The sequence below is a fragment of the Prosopis cineraria genome, unplaced genomic scaffold (genome assembly GCF_029017545.1).
Source record: "Prosopis cineraria cultivar Desert tree isolate PC_DT_omini unplaced genomic scaffold, ASM2901754v1 PC13, whole genome shotgun sequence".
In the NCBI taxonomy this organism is placed as follows: domain Eukaryota; kingdom Viridiplantae; phylum Streptophyta; class Magnoliopsida; order Fabales; family Fabaceae; genus Prosopis; species Prosopis cineraria.
The window spans coordinates 29,169,476-29,186,806 of record NW_026555344.1 but is presented as its reverse complement, the minus strand read 5'-3'; the positions used below and the strand labels follow the sequence as shown (position 1 = coordinate 29,186,806).

The 17,331-nt window shown below is 32.4% G+C and overlaps 1 long non-coding RNA gene across 1 annotated transcript; it reads right to left on the bottom strand.

The window, feature by feature from the left end:
* Positions 1 to 12,756: 12,756 nt before the first annotated feature.
* LOC129291782 (uncharacterized) lies at positions 12,757 to 17,301 on the bottom strand. Its single transcript, XR_008588768.1, has 3 exons — positions 17,030 to 17,301; positions 16,059 to 16,119; positions 12,757 to 15,931 (listed from the first exon to the last, which is right to left on the bottom strand). It is a non-coding gene; the product is annotated as an uncharacterized LOC129291782 (long non-coding RNA).
* Positions 17,302 to 17,331: the final 30 nt, after the last annotated feature.

Below are 17,331 nucleotides of genomic sequence, written 5' to 3'. Positions count from 1 at the left end.
TCAGTACTCATTCTCGCATGTTTCAGTATTAAAATCTTAAAAAAATATTGATTTGACATTAATTTCTTTTGATGAGGTCTTTCCTTGTCATTCTCCCATTCTCTTCAAGTATCTTATATGGGGGAATAACTATGTTAAATAATAAATAGGACAAAGAGGTAAAAATATCCATAAAGTAGTCAGCCAGAGACACCTAGTATCTTAAAGTAAATAAAAGGGCATAAATACCTATAGTGTTATATGAGTAGATGCAAAAGTGATCAAACTATTAACTTTGATGTAATTTTATTAACTTTGACCATTAAATATTGACTGTGCATGCAATATGTCAATCTTTACTGATGTGGACTAATAAAGAGGCAAAAATACTCACAAAGTGGTTAGCCAGAGGCATCTAGTAGCCTAAAGTGAAAAGGGCAAAAATACTCATAACGTTACTAGAGTTAGCGTAAAAGTGATCAATTCATCAAATATCTTAAATGTTGACTGTTTAGCTGACACTTAAGTAAAAGTTGACCATTTTTTCACTGACATAGATAAAAAGATATTCCCAGGTAAAATTCTATAGAAGTTAATCAATCATCGTATGAATATTATGTGGAAAAATATCATTTTGACCGAACATCAAATTAAATCACTATCTTCTTTACAGTAGTGGTAAAAAACCATTTGAAAATTTTTAACCTATCATGAATGAAATTGCTTAAGGTTGTGATATTGTTTTTAAGGTAATGTGGCATAGGAGGTGTGCTTAGTATCAATCTTCAATTGTGTACAACCTATCTCATTGTATTGAATCTCAAGTTTTGACAGATTGGTCATTATTGCACTACTAAAGTAACATTATGGATACTCATACGATAATCAATTAACTTTCTTGCAGTTGCATAACTACTTTTTTTTTAACCATTTTTATTATATATTATAAAGGAAATACTAACAGTAGGACCAACAGGCATTGATCATAATGAAAGAAGCTATAACTGTTTAAGTGTGAGATCTCAAATTCGAGTTTATATGAATGCATAAAATATTTTTAGAAGAGTTACCCTAATTGGCTTGACCATATAGTATTTGAATATAACCCTATCAAATAACTATATTAAAAAAAACCAATAACAAGTCCTTATATTTTTATTGTGTTTCTTTTAGTTCATATAGTTTTAATTCTATAATGAAATAAAACTATAAAGACTAAAAACAAAATGCAATCAAAATGACATATTATTGTGTTTCCCTTATATTATATATCCACCATTATTTTTTTTTATTCTATCACCTTGTATCTTAAAAAACTTAGGAAGATTACTACCATCCATCCAAATTAATCTAAACCTTATTGTGTAGAATTATTATTACCGACGGTAGCCAAATGAGGTATTTCAGAATATCTTTAATATTTTTATTTAATCCAACTACGTATCTCACCGCCAAAGTTTTTCATTGTAGGTTCCGCACTCATATTTCACTGGACTCAATTTTTCCTTTGTTTTTATTTTCTATAAAGCCCGTGGAAAATCTTACAGTGGATCAACGGTAAAGAATCTGACCGTGTTTACAAAAGGACATGATGAGAGACAGATGGCCAGAGTCGCTAAAGCGAACGTCCACCTCTACATTACCTTTGTTATTGCTGACTTTAGAGAATATATCCATGCCTTTGATTCTCTCTCTTACAGACACACACACGGACACTTTGTTTAAGTCGGAAAGAATGACAAGACAATTCAAGACCTCTTAAAAAGTGTTTAATTTTTTTTAAATATATAAAAATAAAAGATTTTTATTTTTTATTTTTATTTTTAGATTTTCAATACTTAAATATATATAAAATTATGAGTACTCCCTCCTATCTTATTTATAAAATATATTTTTAAAAAATTATTTAATTTTATTTATAAATCATAATGAAATTTTTTATGTAATATTTAAAAAATATTTTTAAAATTGTTCTTTATGAAAGAGAAAAAAATAAGACATTATTTTTTAAGTTTATTACATATGAAAATATTTAAAATTTTATATATTTTTATTTTTTATATTTTTTTATATTGATTTTGATAATATTGATAGAAATAATTTATAAAAAGGATGGGTAGAATTGAATTTAGAGCTTGAAATTCTGATTTAACATTAATCTTTTTATTAAATCGTTAATTGTTATTTTCTCTTTCTTTTAAATTGGTCTCAAACATTATATAAACAAGGGTTGGACCCACGTTCCCCCCAGGCCCCAAGAACCCCCCCCCCCCCCAACAAAAAAAAAAAAAAAACCCCTGAACATTTACTTGCGCGCGCGCGTGTAGCAAAGTCATTTTCCCAGGGAGCAACATAATGACAGCAGCGCAATCTGTTATATGTATGTTACTGTGTTGTTCTATACTTTTTTTTTGGCCTGATGTGAACTGTGTTGTCCAATAAGCATCCATCTCTTACATTTACATGTTTTAATAGAAACAAAACATATTATATTTAGTTGTTTTTTGGTATTAACTTTTTATTAACAAAAAAAAAAAACTATCTATTTATAACATAAATATACATGTTAATCTTTTTAATTAAATAGTCTTGAATTAATTATCACACAAATTATCTATTTGTATAAGTATGTATTTAATGTTTTTGTTACTCAAATTTGAACACAATATCAGTAACAAATAATTTAAATTTGTCAAAACTTTATTGTTTTTATTTTATAAAATCTTATAATTATCTATCCTTATTTTTTGTTTACAACATCAATATCTAAAAACAGATGAAAACGTATCTATAATGTAAACATTTTTGGTTTATAAATTTATTTCAAAAAATAATTAAAATAAATGTTTAAAAATTATATTTGCGCACATATTTATTTTATAAAAAATTTGGCGCGCCCTCATTCACAAGCTGGTTCCGCCACTGATATAAACCTTCACATCATCACTGATTTCATGTGTTCTCACTATATATACTTTACCAACCACACCCACTCATACACAGACTGTAACCATGGCGGCAGAGCCAGTAAAGGTAATGTTTTTGACGTATGAGGAGTTAAAGAGCGAGCCAGTAAAGGTTTTGAAGGACTTTGCTGAATTCATGGGCCATGGATTTACTGAGGAGGAAGAGAATGGTAATGTTATTAATGATATATTAAATTTTGTAGTTTTCAGAATTTGAGCAACTTGGAAGTGAACAAAACTGGAAAATTGTTGACTGGGGAAGAGAAAAACATTTACTTTAGACGTGGAGATGTTGGAGAGGGAGAGAATTTTCTCACCTCCGCCATGATTGAAAAGCTTAATGTTATGACTCAAGAGAAGCTGGGGAAACATGGCTTGAACTTTCAGATCCACAAATCTTGATTGGAAGCCTGATCCATCAAAAATGATGAGGTATGGGTAAACCTTTAATTTCAATGGGCAGTTTCTATCACTATTTAATATTTTTTAAAGTAGGAGGATGAGAAACTTTTTAGCTTTTCCATCTACAGAAGTTATTTTTTATTTTATTCTATTTTTTTTTGGTTATATTTCATCATTCATATTGAACTGTTTGTGTAAAACAGGTCAACAAACTTGTATTGATTTTCTTTTACCTAGGGTCTCTCTTTTGACTAAATTAATTATAGTTTGTTCCATAATGCAGGTGGATACTTGAATTTCTTAGCGATTATCACTTTGTTCAATAAAGGACATTTGTCTGCAGGGTTGTATATGTATGTTTGTGAAGTCTTAGCTGCCTTCATATGTTAAACTTATCTTCATGGCGGATTCTTCACGAAGTGTCAGAATGTGAATATCAAGTAGAAGCATTGCGAATTGCGATACAATTATATTCCCTCATGCTTAGGTATAACAAGAATAAGAATCCTCTTGGGAAGTTCTGAGTGCGAGAATCCTCCATCTTGTGGACCTTTTCTTCAGGTGTTGAGATAAATGTCTGTGTATTACTTGCGAAATTATTAGAATGGATATTTCTCTCCCTTTATTTTTATTATAAGAATCTATTAAAACTTCAAGAGACTAATTAAGATTATTGTTGTAATTTGGCTTTTTTTTGGAATTTTTTTCATTGTAGAGAGCCTAAGACATTTAATCAAAATCTAAATAAATTATTATAATAAGATAAATAAATAAAATAAATTAACGAAAGAAAACAGAAAGCTCGTGGTCCACAATAAATAAATAAAATAAATTAACGGAAGAAAACAAAAAGCACGTGGTCCACATATATGATGAAAGTTGAAAGCAAATCACAAGAATCTTTGAATAATAAAAAAATGGCAAAATTATAAAAATAAAGAAATGTAATGTTTTCCATGTGGGTCATAAAAATTATAAATATAAAGTAATTGTTTGAATTTACAGATTTGTCCTTGATGGGAATTGGATCATTATGTTGCAGCAATCAGTGGATTTGACAAAATTTCAAAATAATGAGAGTTGATTGAAATCAGGAATTAATATGTGATTGATTTCTGATTGAATTTTAAAATTGAAAATATTCATCTACAATCATGATGATTATTCCAATTAATTATTCCCACCATTATAAAGTAATTTAATATTGATTGGGTTTTTATTTTTTACGGTGGCTTCTCCTCACTATAAATAGAAATGGGTGGCTAAAAAAAATCACCCCAAAGTGAATAGTTCTCTCTCAAGGTTTATTCTTCTTCTTCCTTCCTTTCTCTCTTTAGTGCATCTACTATGCATTTAAGTTTAGACTCTAGTAGTCTAAATTCGTGTGAGTAGTCGAGTAGATTTTGCTACACCCGAATCTGGTAAAACTCTGACCCAACTCCGTTATTTAATATATTATTTATATTTAATATTCCTTCAATGGCATGAAAGTTATGTCATTTCTACAGTTGTGGATATGAGCATACTAATAAATTTATTTTATTTTACCATTGCTATAATTTTTTTTTATTTTATGCTTGAATGTACATCATGCATAAACTCTCCTTCCTTAGCCATTTGTTAATCAAGAGATTCCCTTACCTTGATTTAGAACTTGGTTGCTTCTTAGCATGCTTTAATTCCATTGAGCTTATTATGAATGTGTTTGTATTGTTGCATGTTGTTTGCATTTCTGGCCTGTGTTATAATTTTTTTTCCATATTTATCTTTTTTCTAGGTTTTTTCTATGTCTCTATATCACACCCTAAAAATTAGATGTGTCCAGCATGAGATATATATGTAGAAATATACATCTCTTAAGCTTTGAACTAGTTTAATATCTTAATGTATTTGAAAAATATGATTAGAAATCATTCACTTTCATATAAAGATTATAAAAATAAAGACATGTAATGTTTTCCATAGGGGTAAAAATTATAAAGTAATTGTTGGAATAAATGGATACGCCCTTCATGCAAATTAGATTATTATGTCAGAGCAATCAGTTGATTCGACAATATTCCGCAATAATAAGAGTTGACCAGAATCATGAATTAATGCGTGCATATTTTTTATTCAATTCCAAAATAGAAAATGATTTATCTGCAATTATGGTAATTATTCCCTCTATTAGAAGATGAATTACCCTTTTCTGTGTTAGCTTCCCTCACTATAAATAGAGATGGGTGGCTAATGGAATTAACCACTCATAGTGAATAGTTCTCTCTCAACGTTCATTCTTTCTCTCCTCTTTTTCTCTTTAGTGCACCAGTTGTGTATTTTTGTTTAAACTCTAATAGTTTAAACTTATGTAGATAGTCGAATAGATTTTGCTATACTCAAATTTGGTAAGACTCTAACTTACTTTTATTATCTAATATATTATTTATATTTAATATTCCTTCAGTGTAGAGCCACGTTTCAATGGATGTGGTTATGGACATACTGATAAAATTTATTTGATTTTATAATTGCTCTATTTTTTTAATTTTATGCTTGAATATGCATCATGCATAAACTCTCCATCCTAAACCATTTGTTGATCAAGGGGCTTCCTTATGTTGATTTAGAACTTGACTAACTTCTCAGCATGCTTTAATTCTATTGCACTTAGTATGAATGTGTTTGTATTGTTGTTGCGTGCTGTTTGCATTTCTGGCCTTCGTTATATTTTTTTTTCTAGATTTACATTTTTCTAGTTTTTTTCTAGGTCTTTGCTTGTATTGGTTTTCATTGCTTTTGGACCTTCTCTTCTTCCTCTCCATGTTCTTGTGAGTTAAAAACATTTTTTGGAAGTGTCTAAAACCTCCATTAAAGCCACTCTTCAAGAACCAACAGAGGAGGATTTTTCAAAATTTTATGTTATTGAAATATGGCTTTTTAACTTGCAAAATTGGTATGGTTGAGTAGAAGGCCAAGGGACGATTCCAACAAGACCGGAATTGCATCAAACAAAGGTCAAATGGAGGAGAAATGATTATGGGTCATCAAGTTGGATTGACTGACCCAGCTAGAGGTTGAAATCAACCTCCATGATGCGTTGGTTAGCCCCTTGGCCGAAATGTCATGTCATTTTAGGCCTCACAGGGCTACATTTCATTAATGAAAAGCATCTGACCCACTCAAGGCAAACCAGCTTTGACTTGGTCAATGGGTTGACTTGGTCAACTCAAGCTAAGTTGACCAACTCGACCTAGTCCAACTCATCCAGACCAAGACATTGACAAGTCAACAATCAAAGGTCAACTGCCGTTAAATTTTTTTTTTGCCTTACTCTCTAGGGTGGCACATACAGCTTACGTGTTTATCCAATAATCAATGTAAACACCTAGTTGAACTTGTGACAGCAAGAGGAATCCAATGGTCAAGCACATGTAGCAAAATTTGGCCTCTGTGACAGTGCGTGTACGTCACGTGCCAATGGAGTAGGATTCATCCCATTTTTTTCATTTTTCATGAATTTTCTCTTGAACTAAAACCTTTTAGAAGCACGTTAAGAAGCATTGATATGCTACTTGCTTATTTTTGTAACAAGTTTGGGTATTTTATATGTGCTTTTTTGACCACTTTTTCTTGTTTTTCTTTGCATAAAATTTTTAAAGACATTTTTGTTTTAATTTTGATATTAAACAGATAATGTCTAATGGTTTTGAATGTCCAAACTACTCTCCTCTAACTAATTATTCACCTAAGAGTGAAGAGGATCCATCAGAGCCCACATTGTTTGGTAATCCTTTAAGTGAAAAGGTAAGGAAAGCAAGGGCTTCAAAGCAAGCAAAGACTTCAATAGAATCATTTTCTGTTAGCAAAGTTATTGGGAAAAGACCTAACTCTAGTTGAGGATCTTGTGAGATCAAGAAAAAGTCAGATGAGGAGGTTGATCAACTGTTGACTCATTATGTTGCTAGAGATCTTGCATAAAGAAATGCGGATAAGTTTAGGCATGCTAATGACTTGAAGGCAGTATTGGGAACCTATGGAATCTTCTTGCAAGAAGGTTCACAGCTCCCATTTCTAGCTATAGCCATCAAGGAGCTCAAAGACAAGTTGGAGAATAGAGGAAAGGGCCAAGCTCACTCTCCTTGGCTTAGTTCTTGAACCATCCAAGAATGGGAAGGAGAAGAAAATAAGATCTGATGTGTTTTTGGGCTCTGATCTTTTTATTTTTTTTATAAATGGCATAATGGAAATTTTATAAAGGCTAAGATAAAAATGAAAATAAAGATGCTAAGAGGATTTAAAGAATTCAAACACTGGACCTTGCACATTAGTTGTAGTTACCACTAAATGACCAATCACCTTGTCAAATCTATTCCAAAACTTAATAAATATACACGTAAATTATCTTGCTATAAATTTTAATTAACTTGAATTTTAGGGTTATTAAATTCTCCCCCCTTAAAAAAAATTTGGTTCTTAGAATTTAAATATTACTTGATCTTAGTCTTCGAATAAGTGCAAGGTAACTTTCAACTTCCCATATAGTGTCCTCTCGAAAAAGGTTACATCCCAACACCTTCACAGAGGCGATTTTTTTTAATCATAACTTCTGTATTTGTCTATTTTTAATGGTCACAGGAACTTCCTCCTATGTTAAATTTTTGGTTTATGAGAAGGGCATATGTGAAAGGTCATAAAAATATTTCGCTACATCAATACATGAAACACTGTATGAATACCCAATAATTCAAGCAGTAATGCCAACTAGCAAGTAACACCACTCTCTCTTGGATCTCAAATGGGTTGATATACCTTGAGCTCAATTTTCCTTTCTTCCAAAATTTCATCACATTCTTTATAGAAGATACCTTGAGAAGCCACTTTTCCCTTGATTATAAACTCTAACTCTTGATATCGGTTGTCCACACAAGATTCCTGACGACTTTAATTTAGTTGTTAGTAGTCTTTCTCTACTTACCTTCACCTTCACAATGACATCTTGCACCAAATTTAGTCTCCAAAAAATTTGTTAACATCACACCATTCAAATGGAAATGTTCATTGTTATAGTGCAACTCCCTAAAATCCAAAGTAGTTGTTCCAACTTCCACCAACAATCAAAACACAATATCTTATTATAATGTCTAAAATTTGAATTGTTCTTCCATATCAATCATTAGTTTGTGATAGTACCCAAAGCTTATTGAAAAGCCTATCAAAGGAATATTGTAATTCTTGACCCACGACTAAAATGATGGAACTCTATGGAATTCTACAATATTATCCAATCATTGCTCTGCCTCAATTTGCACACATCCAATTAGCATGAGACAAATTACATTATAATGCCTTTCCTCGTACAATCCCCACAACATAAATATTTGATGTACAATGACTCTAATCTACTTCTTAATTATGTCCTTCACCGCTAGTCCGCTACTATATGTTCCAAGCTATCCATGAATTTTCTGCTTAAATAATTGTTACCATATTAACACTTCCAAAACGATCTGCTTGCAGCTAAAGGTTTGAGGGAGATGTATCCTGCTGGAGGCTTCTTGAAGCACCATTTCCTCCGGTGCCAATTCTTTTTGCTGATTCCAAAAGGTTGCATTGTTCAAGCGGTCGGGTGCTTGAGGCTCGGCCACGTGAAGGTATTGGTTGACTGTTTCTTTCTTTGTTTTTTTTTTTTTGCAGGTGCTGTTGCTTTTTTGGTTTGCTTTTACTTTGTAGGTTGTATTTTTGGAATTTACTTTTCTGATAAGTTGTATCCTAGGTGTTCGTTTCCTTTTGCTTTTTGTGATCAGTTTGTGCAATAATTTTTTTTATATTAATAAAATGGGCTCCTTTTTGTGCAAAACCAAAAAAAAAAAAGAATAAAAAATCTCATATCAGTCTCGTAAATTGGTAATCATTTTTTTTTTCCTCATATATTGAGAGATTGCTTGAGAGCCAAAAAAAATACAGGAAATGATATTATTAATCCAGTTTATTATTATTTATTATTTATCATAACCACTTTTTTTCTCATATAATACGTACATCACACAAAATTGGGGCCGTCAATTCCAACACTGATCTTGGACCCAAGGGTTTGGGAACAGCTGATAGCTTATCTGGCCAAACAGGTGCAGGCGGAATACTACTCAAAAATCCGAAGTTGATGGACCGCACCATAGGGCTCGTGCGCATTGATGTCGATGCATCCTCAGTATAATAGTGCAACATGTGGCTGTAAGGTTTTATCTACAAATTGGGCAAGCGTACCAATAACTAATGCTGAGATCAAGGCCATTGGATGGGGAATGGAATTTTGTTTGAATTTGCTCCGTATTTTGATGGCGAAGATATATTCAGATTCCTTGGATGCTAAAAACCTCATCTATCGAGGTGGGGATAATGATCGTGACTAGCAACCAGTTATGGCTAGCCACGCCAATTGGGGGGGGGGGGGGATATCTTCTTCCCAAATGAGATCGGTTAATTCTTAAAAAAATTATGAATAAATCCCAAACAATATATTTATTTATAAATAAATCTTTTGAAATTTAAAAACGGCAATGAAATCTTTTAAAACCTAATTGTAATTTGAGGTTGTTTGTTTTCTTTCACTTATAATTATAATTTCATAATTTACAAGTAAAAATTTATAATTCACAAGTCAAATTATTTATTAAATGCTTGATATAACATGGAGTCTCCATAAAATACCTACTTAAGGCAATAATTAGTGAAATACGAATTTTACATCCCAATTAAACCAAATATAACCTTAAATAGGCATAATTAACTCCAAGAGGGCCCCATATTATACAATTTACCTTTCATTTTATTTTATGTTCTATATTATTTAATTTTTCCTATTAAACTGTTTACTTAAGTAGCTTTTGTTACATTTTATAACTGGTATTTAAAAATATGTTAATCAAATAAATAATCAAAAATTAAGAAAAACATGTAAGCATAGTTGTATAGCTTTTCTTTCATCTAGTTCTTTTGACAGAACGATCGATATATATATATATATATTTTTGCATAATGCAGGTGTATACTTAAATTTCTTATATCAATTATCAGTGTTCTGCAATAAATGACAACAGTACCCTGCACGTATGTTCGTGAACTTCGAACTCCATATGACTGTGCACCCAAGAACTAATTAGTGTGGTGAAGTTAAGTGTGAGAATCTTCTTGTGAAGCTTTTCTTCAAATGTTGAGCCAGATGTTTTCTGTATTACTTGCAAAATTATTTCATTTGAATATTATCCCTTTGATCCTTATTATAATAACCCATTAAAAAAATGATTAAGGAATATGACTAAACTTAGTTAATGCTTTGAAATTTAAAAATTACTCAATATTATTCTGAGATAGTTTATTAAGAATTAATATTTTAAGCAGTTATTGATTATTGCATATAAACACAAATCTATTTAAGAGAGAGAAAAAACCACGGAGTAAAAATTCAATGAATGGTATTATGAAAGTTAAAATATACAAAATTTCCTTGAATTTTAATATAGTTGGTTATAACGCTCTCACTTTTTTTGACTAAAATAAAACCCTCTCCCTTTCAAATGTTTAATTAAATTAACCTTCCTAACCTTTTAATTTTTTTTCTCAAAACCCCATACCATTAATAACTATGCTATCTAATTAATAAAGTGTGTTTGGGCTAATTAAATTGGTGCATTAGGCTTGAAATCAAAAATCAACTAAGGCACTAGCAGCATTTTAATGGAAACGCTGCATTTTGATAGAGTGGCATCCAAGTCTTGAGGCCACTTTCCCCACTATTCAAGAAACTCAGCAATCACCTTGCCACTTAACCTAAACAAAGCGCACCAACAATACTCAAATCGGAGCAAATGGTTATATTGTTCCTTCTGGTAGTGAATTTCAAATTTGAAGGAAAGCATTGTTGCCTCTCTCTATATAAAAGGCAACAAGCATATAATTGGTGAGTTGTTAAACAATACTAAAAAAAAAAAAGCCTTTTAGAGCATTTATTTTCACCTTTTCAAAACATTTTCAAAATGCTCCAAAAACATGAGTTCCTATATGTACAGGAGTGTTTTTGAAATGCTCTTGTGGGTAAGCATATAGGAGCATTTTTTGCCATAAATGTTTCTATAGGCCTACCTCACAAGAGCTTTTATATGTAGAAAAGCACTTATATGATAGGCCTACTGGAGCATTTCATGGAAGAAGAGCTCCTGTAGGCCTATCATAAGTGTTACTCCTCCAAAAAGCTCCCATATGGTACCTTTATAGGAACTATGTTTTACTAAAAAAGTCCCCGTAGGTTTATTTAAAAAAAAAACACACATTTATTTTTTAATGCTAGCCTGCTTCATATTTAATTTTAAATGTTATAATCATTTAACTAAAAATTTAAATACACATCTTTTAACAAATAAATCATAATAACAAGATATAATAATATACTATCAACTTGCACGAGAAATTTTATTTGTACAATTAACGTAAGTGACGACTTCAGATACCAAAAGGCAAACTAGAACAACTAAAAAAACTAACAAACAAATCTATTAGAAAATGAATGAAATTTCTAAGTAGGATCACTTTCTCTCAAGCAAAGGAACCCATCAAAAATGCATTTTGGATGAAAAAAAAAATGCTATATATAAGAATATCAAAAATTACAAATATAATAATACTAAACTCCATCAATAACGAGCCGTGAAGCTTAACGATTTCCCTTTGTCAGAGGATAACTACTCAAGCAAAATTTACATAAAAATATAACTCAAATCATTTTCTTAAAAATAAGTCAAAATGGTTGAAAAAGAAAAGAAAAATATTGATAATTCCTACCATCCCATGCTCAGCAAAAACTATTACTGGGCTTAAATGCAAATTTCAGCTGACACCAATAGGTATCTGATAATCTTCAAGATTTAATTTACAATCGAAGGTTGGATATATCTACAGAAATTGAAGCAGAGGAACAATAATGTAGGAAAAAGGAGATATAAATACCATCCAAGATCGAATCAGTGCATGTGTTTCTGGACTTTAACAAAATCAATATCAAATGAAAGCTTACTTGTATGTACGCACATTGATCTTGTTGATTCATGTTTCCATAATTCAACATTTATTACACACAATACATTGTTTATATACATTTAGTACTTCCAACTTTCAAACCCCACTAATTATAATTCTTCTTCATCAAAGGGCACAAAAAAAAAATTAATAATTCAGTAGTATTTGAATAAACTTTAGCCAATTTTCAGAGTCACAAATATATAATCTAGGTGGAATTCAAACTATAACTAGTGTTTACCAGACGATTAAAATTTTGCATTACCTAAATCTTGTGCATGTCACAGGGGGCAAACACAAGTTATCGTCTGAATTACCTGTGACGTGTTGGGATTTGATGATGGAGGAAGAGAGGGACTCCATTGAAAATAATTTTTCATTACTCACTCAAATTATAATTTATACAAATACTGATATCTTCACTCATAATTTTCCCTAACTCTTTCTCTTTTTCTCTTTCTTGCTGACACTCTATCTCACTTTTCTCACCACCTATTCATATTTTACAAGGCTACACCCTCACGCACTTCTAATTTTCTCTTTCTTTTCTCACTCTCACACTCTTCTTTCTTCTTTCTTTCTTTCTTTCTCCCTGCTATACACAATGACACACACACTCACATATTTATACATTAACCATGTCCGTGAGAGCTTCTCCACAGCATTCTCAATTTTCCTCTTTCACCGCCTTTATAGGATTAAAATAATTAATTCTAGAATCATCCTTTCACCGCCTTTGTGATATTGCTTCAGCTGAGAAAATTTCTAGATTTTTCTTGATTTATTCTAACTCTAGATTTTTTCTAAATTAGTCGGTGCTTTTCCAACACTCCCCTCACCGACTAATTTTGGAACATCTTTGCCAAGCCAAATTGCTTCGTGTTTTTCTCAGTCTCCTAAACGGTTTCTTAAACTTGTCGCAGTCTACTCTGTCTTGTTGAGGAGACTCGTAAGCACTGGTCTTCATTTTGTGCCTTGAAACATTCTTGATACTTGACTTCTGTATCTCCATAAATGGTGGTGATTGGTCTTCCTCTCTATGTTCTTCGTTTTGATCTTCATATTTTTTCTTGATTGATCTCTGAACACCAAAATGATTCAATTACTTTCTCCAAATTGAGTTTCTCTATATCTTCTGCGTCCTTATTTGCATCTTCATTCTCGTTTACCTTAATGCTCTCTTCCTTGTCTTCATTTGCTTCTTCCAAAATGCAAGACATTTCTATTTCTTCTTCACTAAAATCTTCTATCGCTATCTCTCCTTCAATGGTACTTGAAGCCTGAAAATCCCATTCTTCCTCGCTGTCTTATTGCTGGAGGTGACAACATTTCCTTCAGCCATTCTATACCAACAATCTCGAGCAAAGTGGCCGACATTCCCTCAATTATAGCATTGGCCTCTTTATCGATAGTTTTTCCTCTCTTCAGGCTTGTTTCAATCTTCACAAGATCCCCTTGATGTGAGCTTCTATTGCAACATCCTCTATGCTAGTCATTTTGTTGCCTTTTATCATCTCCCTCCTTCTTTGAGTTGGAATCCTCTCATTGATATCTCTTTTTACAAAAGAAAGCCTTTTCATCATCTTTCAAAAAAACTTTGGACATTTGAGTATCCAATGCTTCTTGATTAGCTAGGATACTTTCCAACTCAGCTAAAGTTGGTTCCTTAAACCAACCTCTTGTTGCCGTAACTAGACCATGATATTTTGGGTTTAACCCCATAATAATAATTTTTCTCATCCTTGCGTCAGTGATAGGGTTCCTTAGATCTAACTTTGAAATCTCATTACAAATAGATTTAACTTTTGAAAAATACTCACTTAGCCACATATCATTTTGTCAAATTGAGGCAAGCTCATTCTCCAACAACTGCAACTTCGCATCATATTTGACATATCTAGTGAATTATAGCTCAACAATAACAATCACTATGTAAAGAGCTTTCTTAGCCCTTACCTGCCACTTCTTCAATTCACTTGGATTTGTTGGGGGTGTAGCGTCATCTCCATCAATAAGATCCTAAAGATTCTAACTTGCAAGGTAGAGTTCAACTATTGTACTCATTGCTTGATAATTCTCATGGTTTAGCTTCTCCACTAAACAAGCATTCGACGTTATGTTTGCCATGATGACCTCAACAGTGCCTTGCACTTACACCAAATGGATCTGGTCCCTAACTGATCTACTCTATAGTCCCAGACTGTGTACTTGCAGATCCTCGAGTGAATCTAAACTCCCGAAGTCTTCCGCCTAAATACTCAAACTCTACCAACTACTATTGAGCAGCCCAGCTATGTCTCAGTAGCTCTAGCTTTAATATCAAATGTTGGGATTTGATGATGGAGGAAGAGAGGGACTAACCTGAAAATAAATTTTCATTACTCACTCAAACTATAATTTACGTATACTTATATCTTCTCTCGTAATTTTCCCTCACTCTTTTTCTTCTTCTCTTTCTTGCTGACACTCTTTCTCACTTTTCTCACCACCTATTCACATTCTACAAGGCTATACACACACGTACTTCTTATTTTCTCTTTCTTTCCTCACTCTCACACACTCTTCTTTCTTCTTTCTCCATTCTCTCTGCTAGACACAATGACGCACACTCACATATTTATACATTAACCATGTCCGTGAGAGCTTCTCCACAGCATTCTCAATTTTCCTCTTTTACCGCCTTTATAGGATTAAAATAATTAATTCTAGAATCATCCTTTCACCGCCTTTGTGGTATTGCTTCAGCTGAGAAAATTTCTAGATTTTTCTTGATTTATTCTAATTCTACATTTTTCCTAAATTAGTTGGTGCTTTTCCAACAACATGCACAACTACTCCTATGTAGTTAGAATTCTGCAGTATAATAACCAGGTGCTTTCTCTAGAATCTAATGTTTGCAAGGGAGAAAAAAAGGAGCAACTTGGCATATGAAGCACTAGAGGGAATATGCCTGACCTGTAAATTGATAGATATTGTGCTAGTTTATTGTCATTTGTCTCAAATTAGTGACACTAATCTCCTTAAACTCATATATGCTCTAATGAGACCACACAAGGAAGAGCAGATAAAATAAGATGTCATGACCAACTTAAAAAGCACAACAAAGCACCAAGTTGACCACAAACCAGTTCTCCTTACTTATAATATGCTTTCCTAACTTGCATTTGAAGACTCAGATTCGTCCTCAACAAGTAACAGATTTGAGAAAATAAGTACGCTTGCTTTCTGTTTGCATCCAAGTATATATTTTTCACTTGTTTGTCTTGTCAGTTTTGTAGTATGTCTGTTAAAAGCATTAACAAAACATGTGCAGAGTAATGAGGATTTTCTTCATCATAACAAGATAGCGTTGTCACAATCACTTGTAGAAATTATAAAAGGCATTCACAGTGACTTACATTTATTATTTAGCAAATAAGAGCATACCATTCTCCTAGTTCATGACCAAGACCACTATGTTTAATGCCTCCCCATAGGACTTGAGTGAAGCACGGTTGAGAGCAATTGATCCATACAATTCCCACCTGAAAAACCTAAAGAGAAGCAAAATAGACTATTTTAATCCAAAAGCAACCTAATCCCAAAAAAAAAAAAAAAAAAATTGTCCAAAAGCAACCAAATCATTTTGTTGTTTTTATCACAATCTTAAATCAGTCTCACCTTAGTTAAATGTTCACATCTTTCCAGATCATTCGATATCACAGCAGCAGCTAAGCCATATCTATGAAAAATCAAAATATATGTTAACTTCGATGTTGATTTGCAAATAAACTCACTGGGTATCATTTAGTTTAATAGCTTTTTGAAGTTTTGAAATTGAAGTTGCTGTAACACATTAGTGTTCTCAAATATCCTTGGCTTGAGAAGATTATTTGGCTTGATGCAATGAATGTAATGTGGCTCAGTAGCATTCAGAGTTTCAAGCAAAGATTGTAGCTGTTGCTGTGCAAAATGAATCCACAATGAAAATAATATAACAGAAATCAGATCAACCAAACAGTTCTTCAAACTCTGAAGCATGATAAAAGCTTATTCCCTTCTATTTTAGAACAAATAAAGCAAACGGAAGCTATTCCTATGATTTGATATATAGCAGGCCATGAATTAATGTGAGAAAAACAAACAAATAGAAACTTGTTTTATGTGGGCCTACTTGCTGCTGACGACGTAACACCAACCTGGTACATCAATAACATAGAACCCATGAAAGGAAAATTGTAAACGGACACATAACTTACCTCTTTAGTCCCGAGATGCAGGGCTCACTATCAGCAAGGTTTAATTCAAGATAGGATGAAATAAGCTCTCTCCCATTAATTTAAGGTGTTGCAAAGTAAGATGATCTACCGAGAAGAATAAATCTGAGAGGTAGAATATTCTTACACAAATAATTTTCTTAAACAAATAAATCTGAGGATTAACTAAGATCAGTAATTTGTCATATTCGTAAACAAATAAATAGCTATATAATTTATTAAAAAACCTAGAAGCTGAATAGAAGCAGGGACCAAAGGACGCAAGAATGAAGGCTAAGAGCAAAGATGATCTGGAAAATGCGAGAATCTGGCTAAAAAAAAAAAGAGCAAATCACAGTAGGCTTAACACACGAACGCCTGAGAGCTTCAACAAACCTTGACATGACGTCATCGATAGCTTCAATGGATTGGAACACGATGACGACGTCTGACCTTCAAAAGATCTGAATGCAAGGATGCCACGGTAGATATGGACGCAAGAAGATGACGATAATACCAAATCTGGAACACGTGATTGAGGACGAGGGTTACAAGCTCGAATAGAAGATGAGCGAAGAAACTCACGATCTACAGTAGATTGGGGACTCAGACAATAGACCTTGTTTTGGAGAAGAGGTTGGAGAAGAGGGTGAGCAATGGGACTGACGATCTAGAAGGAAAGAATTAAAAGGAGTAAA